Source organism: Mycteria americana (genome assembly GCF_035582795.1).
Source record: "Mycteria americana isolate JAX WOST 10 ecotype Jacksonville Zoo and Gardens chromosome Z unlocalized genomic scaffold, USCA_MyAme_1.0 Scaffold_18, whole genome shotgun sequence".
Taxonomy (NCBI): domain Eukaryota; kingdom Metazoa; phylum Chordata; class Aves; order Ciconiiformes; family Ciconiidae; genus Mycteria; species Mycteria americana.
This window is the reverse complement of record NW_027445436.1, coordinates 11,442,342-11,460,467: the sequence shown is the minus strand read 5'-3', so window position 1 is coordinate 11,460,467 and position 18,126 is coordinate 11,442,342. Positions and strand designations below refer to the sequence as shown.

At 41.5% G+C, this 18,126-nt stretch overlaps 1 protein-coding gene across 1 annotated transcript in view; it reads left to right on the top strand.

The window, feature by feature from the left end:
* Nucleotides 1-1,558, top strand: part of EPG5 (ectopic P-granules 5 autophagy tethering factor) — a 444,533-nt gene extending 442,975 nt beyond the window's left edge. Inside the window, 1 exon segment of the mRNA XM_075488778.1 lies at nucleotides 1,548-1,558. The gene's annotated coding sequence lies outside the window, so the exon portion shown is untranslated.
* The last annotated feature ends 16,568 nt before the right edge of the window (nucleotides 1,559-18,126 follow it).

The following is an 18,126-nucleotide window of genomic DNA, read 5'->3' as shown; positions in this document are numbered from 1 at the left end:
AAAACTCCTCATTTTCATATCTTTGCCAGGCTTTATTTCATATTTTAACTTTAAAACTTTTCTAAGTAATTGCTCAGTTTTGGTGTGAGTGCTAGAAAAGTCTCACAAACTCATGCCTCATTCACATGCACCAGTTCCCCAGGTTCACCCATGCTCTAAAGGCAGAGTCCAGTCTTTTCCAGACCCCTAAAATTGGGGTCCCTTTAGCATCTCTCAAAATACACATTTCTCCAAGCTGTAGGAGAATGTCTTAGAGGCCAGTGTAATTGGCAGAAGACAAAACAGCACTGTTTTGGGCATGAAGCAGAAAGCATGTAGGCATTAAAACAATTCAGCATGGCTAGCGTTAATTTACTATACTGTTTATGATTAAAGCAAACCTGTCCAAACAGTTAGTCAGACAGAGCTGAGTTTGCACAGATTTGTCTAGATGTCTTGTCTTATTTAGGATCTGGACCTCTGGGAAGCAGGAATGCAGAGGCAAAGATGCATTATGGTACACAAACACAGAGCGGATAAATTCGTCGGCGCTGGGTGGACAGTGACAAAATGCTGGTTAAAATTCTCCAAGCCCGGCTGCTTTTTGCAATGGGCATTGTATTAAATTCATGTTTTACGCCAGCCATCTCTTGTAGCTGTTCAAAAGCTCTGGTCTACGGTGGGGAGAGAAACTTTCCAGTAGGCTGAAGGAGTACAGGTGGTTGAGTTTACCAGCTTTCCAAGTGGTTTTCATTTCTTTTCCTTCCTGAGATAGTTAAATGCACATTCCTCAGCTGTGTAAAAACAAATGGCCTACTCTCCCACTTCAGGTGGATTTCAAATGAAAGCCAGGCTTAATTAGAGCTTTTGAAAGCTTAAGAGTTAATACATGCCCATTAAACACTAACCACCAATCATTTACTGTCCAGCTAGCAATAAGGAGCCGTGCAAGCAGCTCCGGCTGTCTGTGCTCACAGGCATGCTGATGTGGGATGTGGGGTTGCATTAGTGGGGACCAACTTAGGAGGCAGGATCATGTGCATGGCACCGTGCCAAGCTTGGGAGGGCAGGCAGAGGCCAGGGAAAGAAGGAGCAGATGTTTGACCTTTCGGAGGCTTGAAGAAAGGTCTCCAGCTCAGAAACACCAGGAGGGTAAGCTTGTCTCTCTTTTGGATTTCCTATGGGGTTTGAGCTTGCAGGGAGGTGGAGAGAGACATTGGCTCTGAGTGGCCACCAGCAGACCAGCGCCACTTGGCATTTTGCTGGCCAGCTCTTCAGCTCCGTAAGTCAACAGCATGACGGTGACATGTACCTGGCAAGGATCACAGCTGCACAGGATGAATACCTACAGTTGTCCCTGTGCAGGAAACATGGCAAGAATTATTGTTCCTACTTTATAGGTTTGGGAAGCCAGGGATTAAATGAGTTGTCAGAGGCCACACAGAGAGCCAGTGGCAAAGCAGGCAGTACGCCGTGAGCCCTCTCTGCTCTCAGAAGCAGTTCGCAGACCACACTGCATCTTAAAGGCAGCCATTCAACAACCCTGTGGCTTGTATATATGTTTAAAGACATATATACAAAGACAAATTGCAGCATTTTTGTCTTTATTTGCACTAGTAACATCTGTCCAGACTTCTAAGACTGCACAATGACTAATGAGTAGTTCAGTAAAGATCTCTAGCAGACAAGATAGACATGTAACACACAGGGAGTTATATGTTGAGCTTCCCTGCAAAAATCTCACTGACAGTCTTGCAATAAATATATAATTTTATGGCCTATTTCTCAATCATATTCTGCTATATAATATCATGCTAAGAACTGCTAGCTACCTTGCCAATGGAAATATGTTGCTGGCAAGTGGTAAGTCTCTCCAGATCTGCTCAAGGAGTCATAACTGTAACAATATAAGCAAATAGATCATCAGCATATTCCTTTCTGCATTTTTTTTCTCTTTTTCTTTCCTCTTCTCCTTCTTTCCCCTCATTTTCCCCTCTCACTTTCTTCCATCTCCCCTTTGCCCCCATCCCTCCCCCTTGCTCACTCCTCCATTAATGTTTAGAAGATTTCACAGTTTTCTCTCAACCCTGGAAAGAATGTAAGTCGATGCTGCTGATTGCCTTTGAAAACATTTGGAACAAATTATCTCTACTTTTGGAATCTGAATAAAGGAATGCAAGCCTCACTGGAGAAATATGAAATACAGGGTGGGATTCACAGAAGGTCTGTAGCTTTTTTTTTCCTCTTTCTTTTAAAAAAAGAAAATAATACACTTTTTCTTTAATTTTTTTTCCTTTTTTTTGTTACTTCAGGTTGGAAAATATTTAATCTAGGAAAAGTGAAGAGTCTAGGGAAGTGCTTTTTGTGAAGTGGCATCTTCATCAGCTCTTTTAAAGGTGAAAATGATAATTGGCATGAGTCAATTGTTAACATGAACTCCGTGAACCCAGTGGGCTTGATGAAGAAATGAAGCAGATCTTGGATTCTCTCTATCTTCTCAGGTGAGGGAGGATTTGGGTCACTAGTCTCCTTTTCCTGCCTTATTCTTCTTTTAGATAACTTTCCTCAGTTTCCCTGCCTGCAGGCTGCTGCCACACTGTGGTGCTGTGGAGTTGCCATCAGTAAAACAACAGAGGTCTGAGGAAAGGTGCTATGTAAATTTAGGACGTTACACATTTCCAGATTCAGACTTTCCTACGTGTAGGAGTATTTGTATCCAAGATTTTATTTTGTCTCGTTGCAGAAAATGGTGCCAACCACAAAGTTTGGTTCCAAATCATGATATAAATGGCTCAAGTTTGGTGAAAGGCATTGGGAACTAGGGCTTTTTTTTTCTTTTTTTTTCTTTTTTGTTTGTTTTATTTTGTTTTGTTTTGGGTTCAGACTCATGTCTAGTATAAATGCAAAAACCTTATAACTGAAAGATGGACAACTTTGCACTTCTTGAGGCCTCAAACTAGAAAGCAGGTCAAAAGCAGAATGGCTAAAATTGTGTTGTGCACTGGCTAATATTTTCAGGCTGCTGACACACAGACAGGTCTGTGGGCACAGCGGCAAGAGAAGCAGGTGAGAAGGCAAACACCAGCCTTTGCAAAATCAGTAACTAGCTGATCCACAGACACTTGTTTGGTTTTAGGAACATTACATCCTTTTGCTCTTGAGGCTTAGTCAAGAGAAAATGAGGACAGAAACTTGCCCTGTGGAGGACCAGCCGTCAGACCCAGTGTTGTTGGTTTCCCCTGGGCCCCGTGTGGCCACCGTGGGCCACTGGACCATGGCTTGACAGCTCTGGGCTTAGTCCTTCCCTGGAGAAACTTATAAACTGGGGAAGAGTGTCTCACAGGGGTTTTCAACAGATAACTACACTGAGGTTCTGCTTAGTTTGCAAAAAATTGAAAGTACCAATGACCAAGACATTTTCCCATCTCTCTTCTGCTTTTCTGGAGACTCTCCAGAGGAGGTGAAGCCTATCCACACTAAAAAGCTGATGTGGCTACTGAGTTCAACCTGGTAAGCAGAACTGAATATAAATTGCTCTGAAGATCAAATAAACTTTTTTAAAAGAGCAGATGAAAACTGGTTTCTAAGCTTTGGACTATGTGTTTTGTTTCCTTGACTCATAAAGCTTTGGTGAATCCTGCCCTTAAGTACCAGAGACAGCAATAGATGCCAAAGCCCTGGCAGGTTTGAATCTGTTCACATAAACCCCGTGGGTGTGAATTTGATTCTTTCCAATGATTGTTTTGGAATGATTTAGTCACATTGTTTTGACCTACTTTCCCTAGTTGCAAACTCCATCCAAGCTGGTTATTGTTTATACAAAAGGACTGTGAAGGCTATTTTATACACTGGTATATTATTTCTGATAAATTTCATAAATAAGCTAAGAAAAAAAAAATAAAACAAAAGAGAAAATAGGAAAAAGTCATTTTAGGCAAAAAACAGAGTGTACCATAGGATGCAGCTCTTTGTCCAAACTCTGGCAAAAGTCCCAATGCAACAAAGAGGGTTGAGAGAGTGACTCCAGCAGGTTTGGTCCTCAGCATTTTATAAGATAGGATATGAGAAAGCAACTGGGAGAGAATTCATTGTGGGCTGAAGAAAAGAAGATGGCTCAGAGGACAAAATCAAGTCCTCTGTGCCTTGTGGCAAGTCACAAATTGAAGGGTTGAGAGGTGGCCAGGAGATGAAGGAAGGTCATCTACGAGGGGTTTGGAGACCATCGCCTGGCAGTTCCCTGCCGGATCACAGGCAGTAAATTACTGGCATCTGGGCCATGGGGGTATTTTCTGGAGACCCTCTCCTGGTTGCGCTGACAGGCAGTTTGGGCTCATCAGCACTACTGTCATAGCAATAATAGAGATGATTGGATTCCTGCTTCCTGGAGAGAGAACGTGCCCTACGGAGCTGGGGAGAGATAGGAATCAGGAAGATCATAAAAGATGGGAAGGCAACAGTTGAGGCAGGGAGTCATTAAAGGGACATTAATACTGTGAGTAGGAGGTAGTCTAAGAAAATATATTAGAAGCTGAAATGTAAACTTGAAGGGCAAATCTAGCCCTTTACATCTATGATTTTCAAAACAGTTCTAGGGAGTGAAGTGCCACAAATTTTTACAGGAAGCTTGACATCTAGTAGCTTTTTATGCCTCTGGTAATCAACCTCTTCATATCTGACAGCTGGACTTGGAGCAAGTACTCTTCTTCCAGTGTTTGCTAACACCTTGGAACAACACCATCACTAAGAAAAACACAAACCAACCTCTTGTCTCCACCAGGGAAATCAGAAATTATCATTAAGACTATCAGGTTCCCACTTCCTATATAACATAAGCAGGAAAACATCTCTGTTTTAGGCCAGTTTTGAACCGAAGCACAGAAAAAATAAAAAATTGAGTGTAAACATGTCTTCAATGCCAGATCTCCTGGACTTTAGGAAATCCGCATAAGCATACAGTTCCACTCAGCTTAAAAGCTTACAGCAATGAAATATTACCAATAAAACATCATCAATAGACTTTCACATACAGTAATTGGAATGCAAAAGGTATTTGATCTTCAAGCATAGCATACATCATGGCTGAAGCCTGGAAAACTCGGAGAATAACAGCATTTATATCCCTTTGCATTTTCGGCATTTTAGTTCTGTGCAAGACAAAGAAAACATCTGTAGGGAAAGTATAAATTCTGTGGCAAAGGTTATGGATTAAATTGCTGCTCTGTAAATATGTATATACATCTAAGATGTATACATTATTCTGAAAGGAAGCCAGTCATCCAGACATTGATTTTCCTGCAAGAAATATAATTCACTGATGCACAGTTGCTGTAATTTAACAAGCACTATTTGCTCTTCTCATACATGGATTTTTGCATTCAAAGGATATGGTTTCCTAATAAGTTTGTGCATATGTGTTGCAGAAGAGGGAGATCTTTACCTAGAAATCTTTATCTCCACTGAATGCTACCTTTCAGCCAATGAGATTGCTGTCACCTAAATTTTCATTGTTTTAAGAGCAAGTGGCTGCCGACAGTTTCCTTTCAAGCTTGAATGATGAAAGGAAAACACCACCCTGCCTTATCTGGCTAGCTTGCTGAGAGCTAATGAGCCTGAGGCTGCACCCATCTTTGCTATACTAGTGTGACCTTATGTCTGCTAATGCACAGGGAAGGAGTGAAAAATGTACTGCTAGTTCCCTCAAACAGTTCCCTGGGGACATGCTGAATGTGCCAAACAATTTAGTAAATATATATCAAGTTACTGTGTTGAAACATACTCCAATGTATTGTGACCCTGGGTATCTCAATCAAAACATCATATTTTATTTTTGCTTATCTTCCCCCTCTGTGTTCAACATTTGATAATTCCTCTTTTAAAAGTATATCTTTTCTTGCTAAATTTTAAACGTTGCACAAAAATTTTCACTTAGTGCTTAGTTTTGTAATAGACTACCTGAATTTTTAAACTGTTTTTTTTTTGTTTGGTTTTGGGTTTTTTTTCCTATCAGGTAAATAGAAGTTGATGTGAGATTTGATAGTGCAGGTTTGAAGGCTGCTTAGCTGTTAGCAACTGAAAGCACTGAGTAGCATGGACCATGCATCTCAAAAAGATTTTCCATACATAGTCGATAGAAAATATTTCATGGCTTCCCCTTGGTGGAATCTCTTTCGTCTTTGTGCTCAGTTTCCATAAATATTGCTGGAAATCAGCTTTACTGGATTTTAAGATCAAACTTTCATTTGCAAACTTTACACTCAAATATGCAGTTTGAAATTCTCCCTGTATGGTAGTTATTTGCTGAAGCCATCTAATAGGGAATGGAAATGCCACCAAGCAGTATGTGTGTGTATATATATATAAATAGCCCTGTGAAACTGAAATATTCACAATGGATAATGGATTTTTGAAGACTATAGAAGCTCAAGAGGTTTATGATGAAAAAAACCTTAATTATGTTAAGTCAGTCAAATAATGTTAGTTTCCCAATGAAAGTCGAAGCAAAATGTAAAAATCTAAAAGTATCAAATAAGTTACTAGTGATTACTTATTTTCACAGCTCTAGGACTTGCCATCTGCTGGAATACAGTTCAGGGCTTTGATCTGGCCAGTGATCTTTGTGAGCTATGCAGTAGATTTGCCTTTTATCTAATAGAGCCTTCTTGTGTCTTGGTATTTTTGGCATCACCTGGAAAACACAGCTTAGACTGACCAGTATCTCTGTTCACGTAAATGTGAAGCATGGAGCAAAGGTGGTTTAAGAAAAAAGGAGTTTTAACCTCTGGTAGGAAATAGTCATCAATTCTAAATATTTTGGGGTGATCTAGTAAAAAAGATGATGGATAAATTGGGTTGAGAGAACTGCACCAGATCTTTTCCTGATCAAGTCAGTCTTGCATCTTCTGATAGCATTAATGCTAGCTGTGATAAATGAAGAGCTTCACTTTCATACCTCGCCAGATGTCTGTATCACCCATTTATTCCATTATAAATTCAAACACAAACCTTTCAAAAAATATCTGTCAGGCTGGCCACAAAGCAGAACAAAGCTCTGAGGTGGTGACTCCTCTAAATATACCCAGTCTATTCTTCTGTGGCATGAGGATGTGCTTAACACATCACAGAATCACTGCCTTGTCCAAGGAGATAAATAACTTAGATTTTCTTCATAAGATACTGTTGGGCAAAAAGTCCCAAGACAGGCTCTGCTCACTTCTAGCAACCTTGGAGCATGCAGAGGGTAAACCTTTTAGAGACGTTACTTACTCCAGAAGACCTTAGCAGCTGTTGGCAGCAGCACCCTGTGTAGTTTGTCAATTTATGAAGTTTACAGATCTTTACACATAGAAACAGAATAGACATTTTTAGTTATTCCACACAGCCCACGGCTCCCCTCCATGTGCTCTTCAGTCAAGTTTCTGAGGCCTCAAGAAAACAAATTTCTACCATTTCCCTCAGGGATGGTCTTGGCAACTGAAGAGGTGCTTGTCTTTTGGGAAGTCACTCCCTACACTGAAAGAAAGGAGCTTTGCAAAAGGCAGTCCTGATCCCAAACAAATAAAGTATGGGGAGAAGAAGAAGACACTGCTTTCCTCATTTCGAGGGCAGAGGATGCCAGGAGGGAAGATGAGGCTATTGACCCCATGTGGCACTTCACCGACTGTGTTTGCCCCCCAAGGCTGCAGCGCCTGCCAGGGCTGTCTCTGCCGGGCTTCTCCACTCCAGGCAGATGTCCTGCAAGGAGGCAGATCTGAACACAGACCTCCTGCCCTGTGCCTCAGTCTCCATGCTTTTTAGTGGGCTGTTTTGTTTTGTTTTGCAGTTGCCAACCAGCACTTTTTCCTCTGCCATTGGAACAGTAGAAGCTCTGGCTCATTGGCACAGGAGCTGCTTTTCCCTCACATTAAGCCTGTCTGAGTTATTATTGCATTGCAGTCACCCAGTCCCTTTTGCTTTCTGTGGCATCAGCATTTTCCTGCAATAGCTGTTGTAGTGCACTATAACCCTGTGGATGTGCTTTATAAGCCCTGAGCCTCGAATAATGGGAGCAATGTGTTCTTCTCTGTGGTCTCTGCCTTCATTGCAAATAAGTATTAGGCCTGAAACATGGAAACTTATGTTTGATTTCCTTTATTTGCCTCCATCCGCACCTTCCTGAACTGCTGCAGTAAATCCTTCATACTAATTATTATCCTGTAAGACTCACAGAACAGCAAATGCTTACACACTGCTTAATGCACAGAGATGCAGCATGGCCCTTATCCAAAAGCTACAATCAAACCAGGACAAGATTAAGTATATTCAAGGCAAACACCCACAATCTAATCAAGACAAAAGAAATCCTGGCTCTGTTTGAGTCAATGGGAGTTTTGCCACTGACTTCAGTGAGGTTAGGATTTCACCCAAGATAAACAAGTATGAGACAAGACAAAATAAAAGTTTAGAAGTGGTAAGGTTTGTGGATGAATCATGGGAGAATAAGGGAAGGGATATTTACTTCCTGGGGGGAATGAAGATGAGGCAAAAATGAAATATGAATATTTATTTGGCTGAGTGCAGTGAAGGAAAAGTGAGGGGGTCCTGGTGTGCACTGCAGCACAGAGCCTGCACCTTTCTGGCAGCTGCAAGGGAGGCCATGGAGATGTGGCTGTGTGGCCAGCGCCACTGCCACCACAGCCCAATAGGCAGTGTGGCAAATGGCTTCGCTAAAACCTCACCAATTACATTTTTTCTCATTGCAATTGTTCCCTCCTGCAAAAGTTCTGGAAGGTTCTTTACCAGGTTTTATTTTCCATTTTTGATACCTGGAGAGCAATAAAGAATGCCCCAAAACTAAAAGGACCTCATTTGATTAGAAAATAATAGAAATAAAATGCTTTTGAAGAAAAAATATGGCTTTTTTTTTCTAATGTGTCCAGCTTAGCATGAAAAGCTTATTTTCTTTTCAAGCACCAAAAACATTTTAACTGGAGGTTTTTTTGGGGGTGGGTTTCTTGGTGATACAGTGTGACTATATATTTTACAAAAGTTGGAAGAGAACAGTATCTTTCACTCTTGGTCTTGCTCTCAACGGAAAGTGAAGAGGTGCTGGGTCTTGTCTTAGGAGACACCATCTACCCTCAGCCTTGTGGTCCCTGCCACTCACAGGACTAGCTGCTGGGGAGAGGAGCTACCACTGCTTCATAAGTGAGCACGTGGCTACCTTTGGGCTTTCTTTTTGCTGTGGTGAAATGGTGCTTTAAGTGGGTAAAATGTTGTTATCGGAGATGTTCACAAAGAGAACGTTAATCTTGTTGAGGTTGCCCTCCCTCTGCAAGGAAAGCTGCGCTGCTCCAGAAAATGGTCCTCCAAGATGCCAGCTCTGAATTAACTTCTGCAGGACTTTGCTGCCACTTGCTGTTGCAATCAACAGCACAAAGTCCAGCTGGAGGCCAGTCACTAGTGGTGTACCCCAGGGGTACAGGGGTACCTATACTGAGGCCAATACTATTTAATATCTTCATTGATGAACTGGACAATGGGACTCAACAAGTCTGGAGAAGGTACAAAACTGGGAGGCTGATACACCGGATGGGTGTGCTGCCACTCAGAGGGACATGGACAGCCTGGAGAAATGGGTCCACAGGAACCCAATGAAGTTCAGCAAAGGGAAGTGCCAATTCCTGTCCCTGGGGAGGAACAACCCCAGGCACTCCATCCCTGGAGATGCTCAAAACCTGACTGGAAACAGCCCTGAGCAACCTGCTCAGGCTGACCATGCTTGAGCAGCGGGTTGGACTAGATGATCTCCAGAGGTCCCTTCCAACCTCAGCTGTTCTGTGATTGTGTGTGTTCCCTAGAGGACAGACAAAAGATTTTAGCCAAAGTAGGCTAAAGTTAGTCTTTGTGAGTACCTGACATGTCTGTGCCTAAGTCCCGTGTGTTTGGATAAATAACAAATTCCTTTCCCTAATCCTCTCTCTTCCTACAGATGGATTTTGCATCCGCAAGCTACTCAGGGACGTTGCCTCTCTGATATCCACTGCAGAGATACAGACAAGAGCATCTCTGACCAGCCTGGGCCAATGTTAGTACAACTCTACCTCAGCTGCAGTTAGTAGAGGTTTCTTCACACACTTGACTGGAAACGAGACTGAGCACTAGTAAAATTGGTATGGCTGAATCACCTTATGAAACTAAAGATGCTGACAGTTTATGATACCTATAATGATGGTGGCTTCCATTAAAATGTCATTCACCAAACAGCTCTTGCCACCTTAATTTACTATTCCAAGTGCATAGGAAATATTTGGCATCCCATATTCTAGTGAATAGCAACTTATTAAACTCTCTCGATCACAATTTCTTGCGAGACCTGAAGACAGCAAAGAGGGAGAGAGAACATTTTGGCTCAGTCACAAAGAGTCACTGTCCTCAGAGTGACTTAGCGCTGCTTCAGGGCTGCAGAGCTGCTGACAGGGAAACTCCACTGCTTCTCTGCTCTGCGTTGAATCCCTGCTAAAGGGGGAACAGATCTGAAATCCACTTTCCCTTTGCTAAAAGGAGCCAGTAAGGAGCACTTAAGAGACAGTGTAAGAACAGAGCGTGGGTAGCGCAATTTTTTCTACTGATAGTCCTATCCAGCCAATAATAAGCAGTAGAGAGACCTCCTCCCTGAATTTTGTCCAATTTCTTTCAACCTCTGTAATATCTTGTGGCTATGAGTTCCCCTGGAACTGCAGGGGAGCGAGAGCCAAGTGCAGCCTTGCAGTGCCCTCATATCTCTTATCTGGCTTCTGCAACAACCCCCTTGGGTATAAATAAGATAAGCTTCAAAGCAGCAAAAGGATGAAGAGGGGTCTAGACTAGCCCAGGTGGAGAGTGTGTGGTTTGTAATGAGTGCTTGAAAATAGCATAGTTGCATCTGTCCTTGCAGCAGAGGTACAGAAGAAACCAAAGACAGCAGACCAAAGACAGCCCAAGAAGAAGTCCAAAGACAGCAGAAAGCACAATAAAATGATAAATGGGGAAGATATTGTCTATGCTTTTCCATTCTTTCAAAGTGCTTTTCTTTAAAATGCCCCTGCATGGGCACACATACTGCTTTGCAGTGAGGGGGAAGACAATTTGTGGTGAGACCTTGTTAATGTCTTAGCCCAGAAAGTTCCCAAAGAATTCTTGCTTTCACACAAACGTCACCCTGCTCCCCAAAAATTACATTCCAGACTTTTCTTGCTATAAGTCTGTATCTGGTTATCTGTTACTGGAACCACAGTGTGGCCATGAAACCCAGACTCATCCTAGGCCTGGAGGCCTGCCAAGGTCTCCAAATCTTTTACAACTAGTGTTTCAATCAAGTTATTTATTCACCTAATCAAAAAGTAAATAATATATACAATTTCAGGACTTCAAAGATTCTGTCTCCCATGGTGGGATACAAATGAAACCACAGTTTTCATAATGCTGGTGATAGCTGACAGTAGCTATTTGTTAAAATAAGCTCTGACTGACTCACACAGAACATGCCTCCTGGAAGCAAGAACCATTAAAACAAACAGGCTAAATGATGTGAATGAAGCAAGATTCAGAGCTCAAATAGTAAGGGTAGAAATAGTTGTTATTGTCATAAAAAAATATGGGTTAAACCCAGAAAGATATCTATCTGCTGGGCTGAAAACATGAGCGGTACTTGGGGCAACACTAAAAAAGCAAAGGAAGCTGATGAAAAGGTCCTCCAACACCCTAAGTAAGCCATGTTCAATTCCAAGACTACCTTGGCTGGTTTCTTAAGTGATTGATTCATTGAGATAAAATGAAATCAAGCAAGAGTTGGTGTTTCTAAATTCATTTGGAAGTGTAACACTAATTAATTATTATTTTATATCAGGATGAAAATTAAATGAGAATTCCATGGAGTCAGCAATGCTTTCCCCCATTACCTGAAGGAACAAAGAGCAAAATCTGAAGTGCAGATTCCAGCCTTCACTGATCATAAACTCCTTTAGAAATTGAAGGTGTGGCAACCATTTTGGGCAACAACTGACAGCTGTGCCCTGAATAACATAATAAGACAGTCTACTTAATGCAGTGAGAGATTCAAGAAAGAGAGAGATGACCAATCCATTTCCAGATGAGCTCCATAAGCAATGGATTAAAAAAAATACTAAAATACTGGGGGGACATTCTGGAAAGTGTGAATTGACAAAACAAGATTGTTGCATCAACAGCAGTGAGTCTGAAAGTAGGACAAATAAGAAAAGACTATCGGGAATGATAACAAGAAAGGAGCAGAGATAGAAAAGCCTAAGCACAGCACAGAAGAATGAGAACACCCCCCAAATGGATTTGAAGTAGTTATTGAAATGGACCAGCTGCTTAGGAAGCAGAAGAGAAACATCTTGTGGATCTTGGTACATTTTACTAGTTACTTTGAATTACAGATGCAAACAACAGATATTAGAGAGCATTCCTAGTTCACCCCTCTATTACCACCTTTTTTACTAACAATCTTTTCAATCAGCTTAGTTAGGCTGAGTAGGAGTATATAAATATTTTCATGAAAGCTCCAAACTGAGCAACATGTTTCTGGCTTTCTCCCCAAACTGAAGCTTGAGAAATCTTTTAGGGAACTGTTAGGAGGAAAACTTCTCCCTCTGGCAGAGCTTATAGTCTGCAAAAAAAGCCATGTGCAAAGCCCTCCTTCCAATGGAAAACCCCCATTCCTTGAGGCAAGGACAATTATACACTTACTAGTTTTGTAGGCACATGGCAATGATCAGGTGATCCTCATTTGGGATCGATCATCCCTACTTGACCAGCTCTGAGCTATTTCTACTGTATGCTCACCTGTCGTGATGAACAGTTATATTTTTGTTATGGTAGATGCCACAAACAGCTGGCATAGTAGGTGGCAACACTAAGATGGGAAAGGCAGTATGAGCTCAGGACACATCCAACAGAAGGTTGATTCATTCCCTGACAGACCAGAGCAAAGCAGATATCTGTATCCTCAACTACAGCATCAAAGTCTATGCTTAGGCATTGAAAAAGCTGGGAATAGCTTAGCATAACTGGGAAATACAAGATTATCCCCCTGGAATTGTTTAAGCAGGATTGCTCTGCTTATACAAAGTAGTTTCTCTATGGTTAAGCACATTGTCTGGTCCTGGTATTAATGGCTCCCGCTTCTAAGCTTGCTAAGCCCCAGTGGGATGCAAGGTAGTCAGTGGAGACAAGCACAATTTGGAACAATTTGGAACAAAGTGGAACCACAATTTGAGACTCATAATGAACCTCCTGGACTGCCACCAGATCAAGCTAGTATTTGCTAAGTTACTGTGTCACGTAGATGCATTTGCTTAGCACATTCATCTTGTGATGCAAAATGGGAGCAAAGCCACTTGGTGTGTTGATCAGTAGCTGCTTTAGAATAGAATAGAATAGAATAGAATAGAATAGAATAGAATAGAATAGAATAGAATAGAATTTCAGTTGGAAGGGACCTACAATGATCATCTAGTCCAACTGCTTATGCTGTGCTAACCTGGTTGCTTGCAGTTTGTGAACATCCACGTGGCAGTTTTGTGGCTGCGTGTATAGATACAGAAGCCTGTGTACTTGAAAAACAGATCTTTAAAAAGCAGAACAGAACTGAAAGTCTGACACACCAAAACAATCATGTTGCATCCCATCCTGTTTTATGCTGTACTGACATTTTCCTTTAGGAGGCCACTCAAACACATACCAGCTGCTAACCTGTCTACTGTCCAAAGATGGGCCGATTTACCAGTCTCTGGTACTTTGTATAATCATTAGCACTTGTGAAAGGTCACTGTAAAAATATGGCACATCAGAGCTGCACTGTTTAACACCCACTGTGCACAGATGTAAATGGCTAGCCACTGCAGAAAGCAACTGAGAATAAATCCAATATGCTACGCTAATTAAATGTCTGACCAGACATAACTAGAGGAAAACCAGAGGAAAAGGAGGACTCAGTTTCTTATTTGTTAACACAAACATTCAGACAATTTTTGTGATCACAAAGCATATTTACGCTTTCTATAATACCGGAAATAAACACAACAACAACAAAAGTTACTGGAATTGCCAATGACTTCATCATCTAGATCAGAAATATAACATTCTTCATGATGTTCTGTAAAGAACAAGCAATTTTGCCATTGCATCAAACAACATCTTAAATAAATTATGTTCCACCTAGTGCCAATGTGAAGGTTGTAGCAAAAGCTCAGTGTTCGGATGGTTTGGAAACCTATCTGATAAAGATGTGTTCACAAAAGAGCAGATTGTGCCAGACTCTTCCAATAGCTTCCTGGTTTTCTAGACAAAGGTAACTGATTTTCTAGACAAGAGAGATGTGAAAAGCCTCATTTGTTAGGAAGCTCTTACAACATTTGATAAAGTGCTACCTGAGACACAATCTAGCTACCTGACTGTCGTGGTTTAGCCCCAGACGGCAACTAAGCACCACGCAGCCGCTCGCTCACTCCCCCCACGGTGGGATGGGGAAGAGACTCGGAAGAGTAAAAGTGAGAACACTCGTGGGTTGAGATAAGGACAGTTTAATAGGGAAAGCAAAAGCCACGCACGCAAGCAAAGCGAAGCAAGGAATTCATTCACTACTTCCCATGGTCAGGCAGGTGTTCAGCCATCTCCAGGAAAGCAGGGCTCCCTCATGCGTAATGGTTACTTGGGAAGACAAACACCATCACTCCGAATGTCCCCCCCTTCCTTCTGCTTCCCCAGCTTTATATACTGAGCATGACGTCATATGGTATGGAATACCCCTTTGGTCAGTTTGGATCAACAATCCTGGCTGTGCCCCCTCCCAGCTTCTTGGGCACCTGGCAGAGCATGGGGAGCTGGGAAAAAAAGTCCTTGACAAGTGTAAATACCGCTTAGCAACAGCCAAAACATCGGCGTGTTATCAATATTAAACACAGCACTACACCAGCCACTAGGAAGGAAATCAACTCTATCCCAGCCGAAACCAGGACACTGACGAAGGTGGAGAATTGTAGAGGAAATCATTGGGTGGGAGAGGGAGTGGCTAAAGAGCAGACAGCAAGGGGTAACACTGAAAGTTGAATTATTATTCTGGAGGGAGACAACGCTCTTGGACCTCACTCTGTTTTTCTGCTCATGCTAGCAGAGGGCACCATCTTTCACCGTTAATACAGAGGAACCTCAGAAGGTGGTACAGATATGGCATGAGCTTGGAAACTTGATTGAGAGGAATACCATATCATTCAACAGCACTGTGCAAAATCATGAATCCTGAGGGCAAGTATCTCAATATTTTGATATTCTGATAATTTGAGAGCTCATCCTTTGGAACGATTGAGGAGGAGATGGCCTAGAAGCACTAGCTGATCACAGGCTGAAGTTGTGGAATGACAAATATGATCTAATAGTTTGCAAAAGGGGGAGTTATTTCTAGTGGAGAAAATGAAGTGTTACTGGTGAGAAGTCCTCTGAAGACATGTTCAAGAGAGATGGAGCAAGTGTGCAAGAAGTTATAGTGTAATAAGACAAAGGAATTCTTGCAACTGTAAGGTAAAACCCAATCATTTTTAAGATGTTTGTCTTTATGAAGTAAAGGGAAGTTTGGTAAGTTTATGCAGTGGATTATATGAGATACCTGTAGTAGTCAAGGCTAAACTCAGTGGTCCAGGAGATCTGTAGGCACATAACAATCTCAATTTCCAAGTTTCTTGTAGCTCTTTATGACTATTATTTCTTGTACAAATGCCATTTTTTAGCTTAAATACCCTCCTCTTTTTCACCTAATGCTTACCCCTAGTCACCTTCACTTCAGCAGGCTAAAATGCTACACTCTGTTAGAGCATTCACCTGGTCAGATGGGCAAAAAGTGGTGTGACCACCCACACTGTGCACAGCTGGGTATGGCATAGCTCCAGTTGACAAGTCACTTTGGAGCAGAGCTGTGCCATTCTCTTCAGTGCGACTTATCTCTACACCATCAGTTGCTAATACAACCTGATGGCTTCTGGACTGGAGATGGTTCACTTCTGGGGAGCTTGAAGCATCTGCCCATTCAGTTAGACCCTCTCCACAAGTGATGCCTTAAATTTAGGAGTCAAAGAGTGTATTAACTGAAGATACCACTGAGCTAGGGGCTATGCAAACACCTGCCCAAACAAAATGCAGTAAAAGCCAATGACTCTCAAATGTTTGTATCAGGCAAAAGTCATACTTTCTTGGGAGCAATCTCATCAAGTCTACAGAACTAGTGACATGCATACTTTTTATCATTTATGAGTTACAGACAGTTCATCATGGCTTCCCAGAGAAACGGTAATGTGCTGGGCATATATCTGAATTCCCCCCGCTCAAATATCAAACCAGAAAGTACCAGTGGTACAGACAGAGGGGAATTACTCAGAAAGAACAGGACTTGAGGGGTTGGCAAGAAAGGAGCATTCATCGATTCAGCCTGTTACACCTTAAAACCGTCAATGATTTTGCAGAATCAGATTCTATCTGTCCCAATTTTGCTCTAATTTTTCTTTGATTCTCTTGCAGTCAATATTTCTGTATTCCTATTAGTCTAGCAAATCTTGGTGTAAGCTGAAAATTTCACTTATACTTTGAAATATCAAAATATCTTCTTTCTTAACTGCAGCAAATTCTTCCACCTTGGAATTTCAGTTTATTTCACAATCTGGCTGCCTATAGCCAATTACACAATTGCTCTTCTAACCAGCCTGGTTATAGACACAGACAGGTTGCTTTTAAAACAAAATTTTGTTTCACATTAATCTCTTTGCAGAATTATGGATTAACCCAAGATCAGTTGAGATAAGAGGAACGAGACACCGGGTACTAAATATTCTCATAATTTCAGACTCTCTTCAGACAAAGTAGTTTTGAATTTTCACTCCTTATTTTCCAGATCATCAGCTTTAATTGTAAACTCTTCATCATTACAGACTATGGCCAGCATGAAATCTTAACAACTGTGGAAGCTTTTTAAGACCAACACACAAACCTCCCTACCTATGGGGTTCAGAAGGAAAGCTTTTTAGCCGTTTGTGTCCACATTGGTAACCAGCTCCTGAAACAGTGCTCTGGAAAGTGCTTTCAGATCTCTGGATGAAAAGAAATCCCTTTCTCAAATCCAGTAAATATACAAAACCAGTAAAGCCCTTCATAGCTTATTTGAAATGCATCGGACATTTGAAATGCTTCCTCTGCAGTTTTCTGTAAAAGAAGCCCTGCACCTTGAGAAGTAATGAAGACATTTCACTGGTCAGGAGGCACCACTGTTAGTGAACATGCCAAAGCCTGATAACATAAACAGAGAAAAGGAGAGAAATTTTCTTGTGTCATATGAACCCATCAGCCCAGAAAGTGAGATGTTAGTTCATCAGGCCGAAATGGCCAGTTCAACCAGATTAGCGAAGTTTCTATGGCCTTCCAAGCTTTCTTCCAAGAAGCATTCCTCTGTATGAAGGGCATCAGCTTCAGGAACCTATAAATTATGTCCCATTAGACTATTCTAAGAATAGTCTAATCTGGAAAGTCCTATTCTATAAGAATAGTCTATTAGAATAGACTATAAGAATAGTCTTCATGAGAAATGTGTTGGTCACACAGCAATATTAATAATGTTAATTTCTGTAGGCTTCTTTGCAGCCATTAGGTCCAGGAATGCCATTTAAATCAGCTGAAAAAATACTTTATTAATACTAAGAAATACCAGCTTTAGCAAAGAGAGAAGCATTGTGTAAAAATCCTGACTAGAATAAAAGTTTTGGACCAGAGCTCAAGAAATTTAGAATGAGGTAATGCTTTTTTTCCTTTCTGAATTAGCGATTTTTGCCCAAATCCATTGGTTTTATTCAAGTTTGCAGAACAGTGCAGGGAGGAGGTTAACTTCACCAAGCGTAACTGTAGGCAACAGGAGGGGTCTTCCATCACCTTGCGGCCAAGGGCTGGGATATTTACCTACACTGTGAAAAGTCCAATTCAATTTTCTTTTCTGCTGCTGACGATTTGAATTTGCGTATCCCAGCTCAGTGAATTAATTATGATGCTCTGTGGGTTGCCTGGTGGTGAGACGCTCGGTCCCTCCTCCACACTCTCCAGCTTTCCGCTGCAGGTGCTGGTTTATGTTGTATAAAT